Below are 7,500 nucleotides of genomic sequence, written 5' to 3' on the forward strand. Positions count from 1 at the left end.
TGAGTCTAACACAAAACCACTATTTTATCTACCTATCTTACGGGATTAAGGCGTCTGGCAATAGATAAACTATCTATCTATCTGTCTCTCTGTCTATATATGCAGATTCTTATAAATGTTTATTTATTTATTTATTTATTTATCCTCTGTCATCCCACTGTAAACATCCGCCTGCAAACATTTCCAATGTTATTCTGGCAATTATTTATCTCGAACTTAGAGCCTAGGTCAGTGTGTAATAATAGAAAAAAAAAATCTATATGAGCGATTAACGGGTTACTCGTTTTCCTTTAGACTCCATGACATGGGAAGTCCTAATTATAAGATCAGTCTCTGTAACTATCCCATCAAACATTACAAAACGAAGGCAAAGAAGCATACCATTGACAGTAAACATGTATTGATACTGTGACGTGAGCAACTCTCCAAACCCTCCCACTCCCGGACACCCTCCTATTCACAGTTACCAGACATATGGGGTCTGGTTGCTGCTTCGTGACTATTCGTCGCTACCAAAGCTCTGAACAGTGAGTAATGCGGAACTTTCCCTGACTGTACATCAGTTTGCCTGGAAGGAATAAAACCCTGAAGTGCTGGGCGACTTCTAATTAACTTTCTGACTTCGCAGTGCGTTGTGATTTATGTGTCCACGAACCCTACGGTCCAACAGTATTGTAAAGTGTAATGTGCATGTAGTGCAGGTGTATACAGAAGAAAATGTTGGAGAATACGCATTGATTAAAAAAAAAAAAATCTTCGAAATTTTGTGTGGAACAATATGACCCACAGTCGAAGCATATTCAGAAACGAGGCGACGATCATGCTGTATATTGGTAGTTCTGCATTCATGGTGACACTAGCAAAGTTTGAGATTCTAGTGTAACATTTCCTGTTGTATCCAAAGCATTAACTGTTACATTAAGTACTGAACATATCATGTATCATTATAAGCCTAAGCATGTGAAGACGTACTGGCAAAAACCTGTGCAAGTGTTTTAAAGACATCATGCAGCGCAAATATGCCTGGCAGCACATTTTAATAGTGGTTACATAACGGTCAATGTCTGTAACTCCAAACTGTCAACAGCTACCTAGAGAGGTAACCTAATTATTACTATCACTCACATTGTTTCTTATCACTTTATGGTAACATACTCGCTGTTTATAGACGTGTATGTCACGTTCTCTTATATAAAGTATAACGCGACATGGGGGAAGATGACAAGACGTACATGTTTCAATGTTCATCCTAATAATACTTTAGCGACCTTGAAGAATATATTATACAGTATATGTTGACATGGGTCAGCCTTGGGGTACGTACAACATCCATATAATTATAGATTATGCATTATGGAGATGAATGCTAAAGACGGGTTAGGAAAACAATGGTGAGTGGCAACATTTAATCCAGCAGTAACCAGTGTAACCCCCCACCTGCTGCTATAAACTCACTCAGTTGGTAAAGCATGGAGGCGACCAGTTTACTTGTATGACTGTCCGGCAGGGTTTCTGAGGTGTTCCCATGCTTCTAAAGCACTACCACTGTGAGCATCACGGCAAAAGAGTTATTTCTGGCTGTGTAAACCACTCCTTAACAATCCTACAACTGTGGACGGGGCTGTTTTCCTGCACGAGGTAAAATGGTTCATCCACAGGGAACAGCACAGCCCTCACGGATGGAAGGAGAGCCTCTTCTAGCATTTCCACTTACTTGACGCCAGAGAGACGAGACATGCTATGTGCTTTTCTCCCGCGAATCACACTTCGTAGCTGTGGAAAAATCACTACTGGACGTCTTCTCTTTACAGAAGACCACCTGTTTCCTAAAGCTGGTCGGCTTGTTAACATACTCTTGTTCATACTCCATTCTGTCCTTCATGTCACTGTCACTCAACACTGGTTTCCCCACTGGAATGCACCCATTGACTCCCTGGGTATGATGCCTGTTGAGGATTGTTTGTGAACTGTCATGTAGGCTAATATCTCTGCGTATGCTGGTAATGGTGGTGAAAGGATCAACATTAAAAGCCGCAGCAATGGCCTCAATAGATAAATATAACAAGGCAAATAATGATATATGACTATCTGTATTTACATGATCACTTGATGTATTATGTTTGCATATTATACACAACTAGCCTTAACCACAAATTAGATTGATATGCAATAAGCCTACTATATCAGAAAAATTTCGTAACTTTACCAGACTGAACCAATATTTTCTGTAATATCACCACCCTAACCTGGTCATTCTCTGCGTTGTGCATTGAGGGCGGCCACTTCGTTGCTGTTTGTCTGTAGAGCCAGTCTCCCTATATCGTGCAATTCACAATGCCGCGGTATGACATGAAACACCAACTCGCCAGGCAGTGTCAGAGGTGCTGACGCCTTCGTTGAGAAGCTTGGTAAGTGCTGCCTGCGTTACCCGTGACGTCTTTATCGAGAATGAGACGTCTATGATGGGTAGTGTCTGATTACGACTAGTATAGACTGACAGCACCATATTGTGTCAGAAAAAGCAAATGCCTAACAAACCTCGACATGGATAATTACTAAACAGTAATAGCTAATTAATGTATTGGCTTATTGCAGGTTAAGCATACTTACCAACTTGTGGGGAAAATATGTACCATACTGAATATTTCCAAATTCAGGGGATCCCTCTCCACGGAATCTTTTCTTCTTACTATGTGTACAAGAGCCTCGCGGCTCTATCGGGCTACTCATCACCAGTACAAATGAGAGCCGTCTCTGAACACTTTTTGCCTTGGACCGGCCCTATCGGGCCAAACAGCACTTGCCCAAATGAGGGCCATATTTCAAGTTACCACCACCATCATCATCATCATGATCATCACAGCTGCCATCAGCACCACCACCATTATCATCACAGCAGCCATCAGCACCACCACCACACCATCATCACAGCCACCACAACTACCACCTCCACCTCCACCACTACCATTACTACAGCTACCACCATTATCTGCCAAATAAAATCGTCAGCACATAGGATCAGTGAAGTAATAGCTATCGGACTGTAGATGTACAGTCAACCAAAAAAGTACTGAGTATCTTACAGCCCGTATTATTCGGAAACATGGTCGAAGCATTGTAATAAACGGAGCACCCTGTGATCATAGGTGTAAATATTATATTTGGCAGTTGTTAGCACACAAAATCTCACAAAGTTGACATTCTGGGAGCTGTGTTGTTTAAGGTTCAAAGTTAATAGATGTATGTATGTCAACAGAACTCTCTCATTTTCACATCCATTGTACACCTGGTGTGCAATACTTTTTTCATTGACTGAACAACTCTCTCTCTCTCTCTCTCTCTCTCTCTCTCTCTCTCCAAAAACGAACAAAATTCCGCTGAAATGCCCCCGCTGCCCTGCTACATGTGCGTATTGGAACACCAAGGGGACAATTATTAAGGTCGAAAACACTCCGGCAGATAACTTCAAGCTGTATCAAACTGAAACTGGCCCATCTGCGACCCAGTTTCAACCGTCGTGCCAAGATCCATCAAAACCCTTATTCCTGATTTGGCTGCACACACACACACACACACACACACACACACACACACACACACACACACACACACACACACACACACACACACACACACACACACACACACACACACACACACACACACACACACACACACACACACACACACACACACACACACACACACACACACACACACACACACACACACACACACACACACACACACACACACACACACACACACACACACACACACACACACACACACACACACACACACACACACACACACACACACACACACACACACACACACACACACACACACACACACACACACACACACACACACACACACACACACACACACACACACACACACACACACACACACACACACACACACACACACACACACACACACACACACACACACACACACACACACACACACACACACACACACACACACACACACACACACACACACACACACACACACACACACACACACACACACACACACACACACACACACACACACACACACACACACACACACACACACACACACACACACACACACATTTATCGTATACTAGATGCTGGCCGGCTCTCCATGTTACTGAGACACAAAAAAGATCAGCAAAAGAAAAACATCAGGGAGTACGTCCTGATAACTAGTAAAACCAGCGAACCAGCTCACCCTATTACCACTTTTCCATCCACCTCGGAAGTAATGACCCGTTTGACAAGTTCTATCGCTTCCTCCACATCCAGACTTTGTTTACGGTCAAGACGTTGCATTATGCTCAATGAAAAGTAACGTCAATCAGGTAGGATGTTTAAATACATGTTCTTAAATGGAGCCCAATGACTTACCACAGTTAGATCTACCTTAATTTTAAATAAGATAAGAATGCTACAGTATATATAACCTTTCGAATGAGAAAGGTTAGACATACCGTAGCATTTTTATATCCCTTCACTACAAAACCTTTCCTGAAACTGAATACATTTGTCTGCGGGCAGCAAAAACAAGTAAAAATTAACGTCACAAAGCCAACATCCTGAATCACCATAAGTTTTGATGCTATTTGCACGTACGGAACCTTTTTCTTTGTTTCTATCATTAGGTAGGACAAGAGGACTTAATGGTGATTATGATGGTGATGATGATGATGTTTATGATGATTTTAAAAACTCAGTTTCCTTTGCTTACTTTTGTGTACTGAATGTGTGTGTGTGTGTGTGTGTGTGTGTGTGTGTGTGTGTGTGTGTGTGTGTGTGTGTGTGTGTGTGTGTGTGTGTGTGTGTGTGTGTGTGTGTGTGTGTGTGTGTGTGTGTGTGTGTGTGTGTGTGTGAGAGAGAGAGAGACCCTGTGGGCATCTAGAATGGCAGTGAACAAAGGAAGGGAGACCATTATTGCCGACCCTTTTGAGCCTCATGGGGGGCAGAGTGGTCGGGAACTGCTGGGATGGAGAGAAACGTACAAAATCCTTATCACGTTCTGATAAACTTATGAAACTACATAGTTTTTTTCGTGAACATACAAAAACCTCAGAGCTTTTTGGTAAACATGCACAAATCTCAAAACTTTTACGTAATCATACAAAAGCATTCTCTTTTTTCTGGTAAACGAACGAAAGCCTCATCATTTTCCGGTAAATGCAGAGAAACCTCATCGATTTCAGGTACTGTACATGCAACCTCATTGCTTTCCAGTATAGACTTAAATACAGAAAACAGTTTCCGGTAAAGGTACAGAAACCTCGCCTATTTCTGATAAAACGCTTATCGTGACCCCCCACCACAATGATGTCTCGTTATTTTTTGTTCTTCCTTTAAAAGATATTATTATGTAAGCTGAAAATAAAAAATGAAATATAAACATATACTTTTCATGAACGTCCATCAAAACTTATTGAGCTTGCTTTCTCTTCGCAGTTCTAAGCATACAATCGTTAAACCATTTACAACAACTATCTCTAACTATACAATCTACAGACGACGACACGGCATTTAATTTAATTTTGCTCAGTACAGTTGTATAGTAGCAGCATAAGTGATATATATGATGTCCTCAGTCAGAAGCGGGTCCAAGTAAGCTTAGGGGGGTGTAGAGTGGTTGCTTGGGAAGAAGAGAAATATACAAGAGTAAACTTAATCGTTCACTTGTTATCTCTGAAAATTTTTTATCTGCTGGGGAAAGATTTTTTAAACTCCTGCATTTCAATCCAACCATCATTTACGTCTCCACAAATAAGTCTAATGTAAGGTTAACACTATCACAGAGTGGCAGGAAGAATATAATGATTATGATGGCCTCGGATTGAAACGTATAAAATAAACCTACAGCTCAAATTTTGGGGTCCATTAGATCATGGTCAGGAACTTAGTGATACGACAAAGGTATTTTTTTTGTTTTTTGTTTTTTTGCTATATTTTATGTATTAGAGAGCTCATGTGGGGATAGTGATAGTGAAAGCCAAAATTAAGCCTTGAAGTGTCCTTATCACCAGGGCATAATTTTCGTTATATTCTTGCCACTTCCAGACGATTACAGATCGTTGGAAAACTGCCACTGAATCTGTTCGTAAGATGGGAAACATGGCTTCCAGGTACCACGGTGTCATATATTTAAACCCGCTGCCAAAACACATGCTTTTTATTTTATTCCTGTTCGATTTAAATGCAATTACATCTCATAAGAGAATATTAACCGCTTCGATATGCTTACTTATCACTGTATACTTGCAACTATGAGACATTTTACTCGGCTTAGGAGAATACCCTGGAAAGGAGAGAAAATAATAAATGCTGTATCTAGTCACTACAGTTCAAAAAGTCTCAGCCGACCGAAATAAAATCGACTGGAGATACGAAAACTGTTGTGTGGAGTACGTCACCGCCTTGTAGAGGGCTGGGTATAATACAGAATGTGAATTGTGAAGGAAGAAGTACTACGAAGGGTTCCATGCCAACATGAATACTGATATCAGGGCTGGGAGGCTGCATGCTGAACGACACCGGATGGTGATGAATAACACTTACGAACCCCCTGTTATATCAACCCTTCAGGTGCCGTGGGGTTATATTCCACCACCAGTGGAACTTTCTGTACCTAACCGGCATATAAGTTTTATAGCTAGATCCAGGCACAAAGTGAGTAAATGAAATTTTAAGTGCCACAGTAATATTTGTGGAGGTACCAAAGATTTGAAACACAGCATGACTATGTATACATTATAATATTAACAAGCACGCTTAACAGACATATCAGTATTCAAAAAATACAGTAGCTTCATTACAATTATGCTGATAGTAAAAAACAAAAAAGTCACAATCACTCGACCTGAAAAATAAGGTCTTCGTATGTTTTCAGTGCTGAGCATCCAGACCTTGTGTGATTCCCACAGCAGTAGTAACTTCCCAGGCGAAGTACCATTTATTAACTCCTCCACTAAACTAAATGTAGGTTAGCTTGAGGAAGAAGTAGATACAAAAAACGTCATTGTAACGAAGTGTTTGGTAGAAATTCTAAGTTCTGCACTTCAAAAGGCCTCCCATAAGGTGCATAGGGGCAAGCTATGTTAAGAATTGTAGATCTTGATGTCGATGACCGAAAACTTTATACTACGATAGGGAATATGAAAACAGTCAGTTAACAGCAGGAATCAATTAATAATAATGAAGTTATTTTGCTGTCGGTAGCAGGGGATACTTCTTCTCAATTCTTCACTACCAAAAATCTCCCGTAAACTGAATAGCGGCAAGTATGATCAATAAAAGGATGTCACCATACTGATGGGGTAAACTCTACCTGCTTTACATAGCAAGATATATGTGGCATAAACATCCACAATTTAAATCCTTGAACCACAGTGTGAAAGTGAAAATAAACTCACTTCAGATGGATGTATAGTTCCTGTAAATACTTCCTCGACATTACATCATAATGACTAACGTACCCACT

Source organism: Coenobita brevimanus, chromosome 102 (genome assembly GCF_032717465.1).
Source record: "Coenobita brevimanus isolate Jiangsu-jjx chromosome 102, ASM3271746v2, whole genome shotgun sequence".
Taxonomy (NCBI): domain Eukaryota; kingdom Metazoa; phylum Arthropoda; class Malacostraca; order Decapoda; family Coenobitidae; genus Coenobita; species Coenobita brevimanus.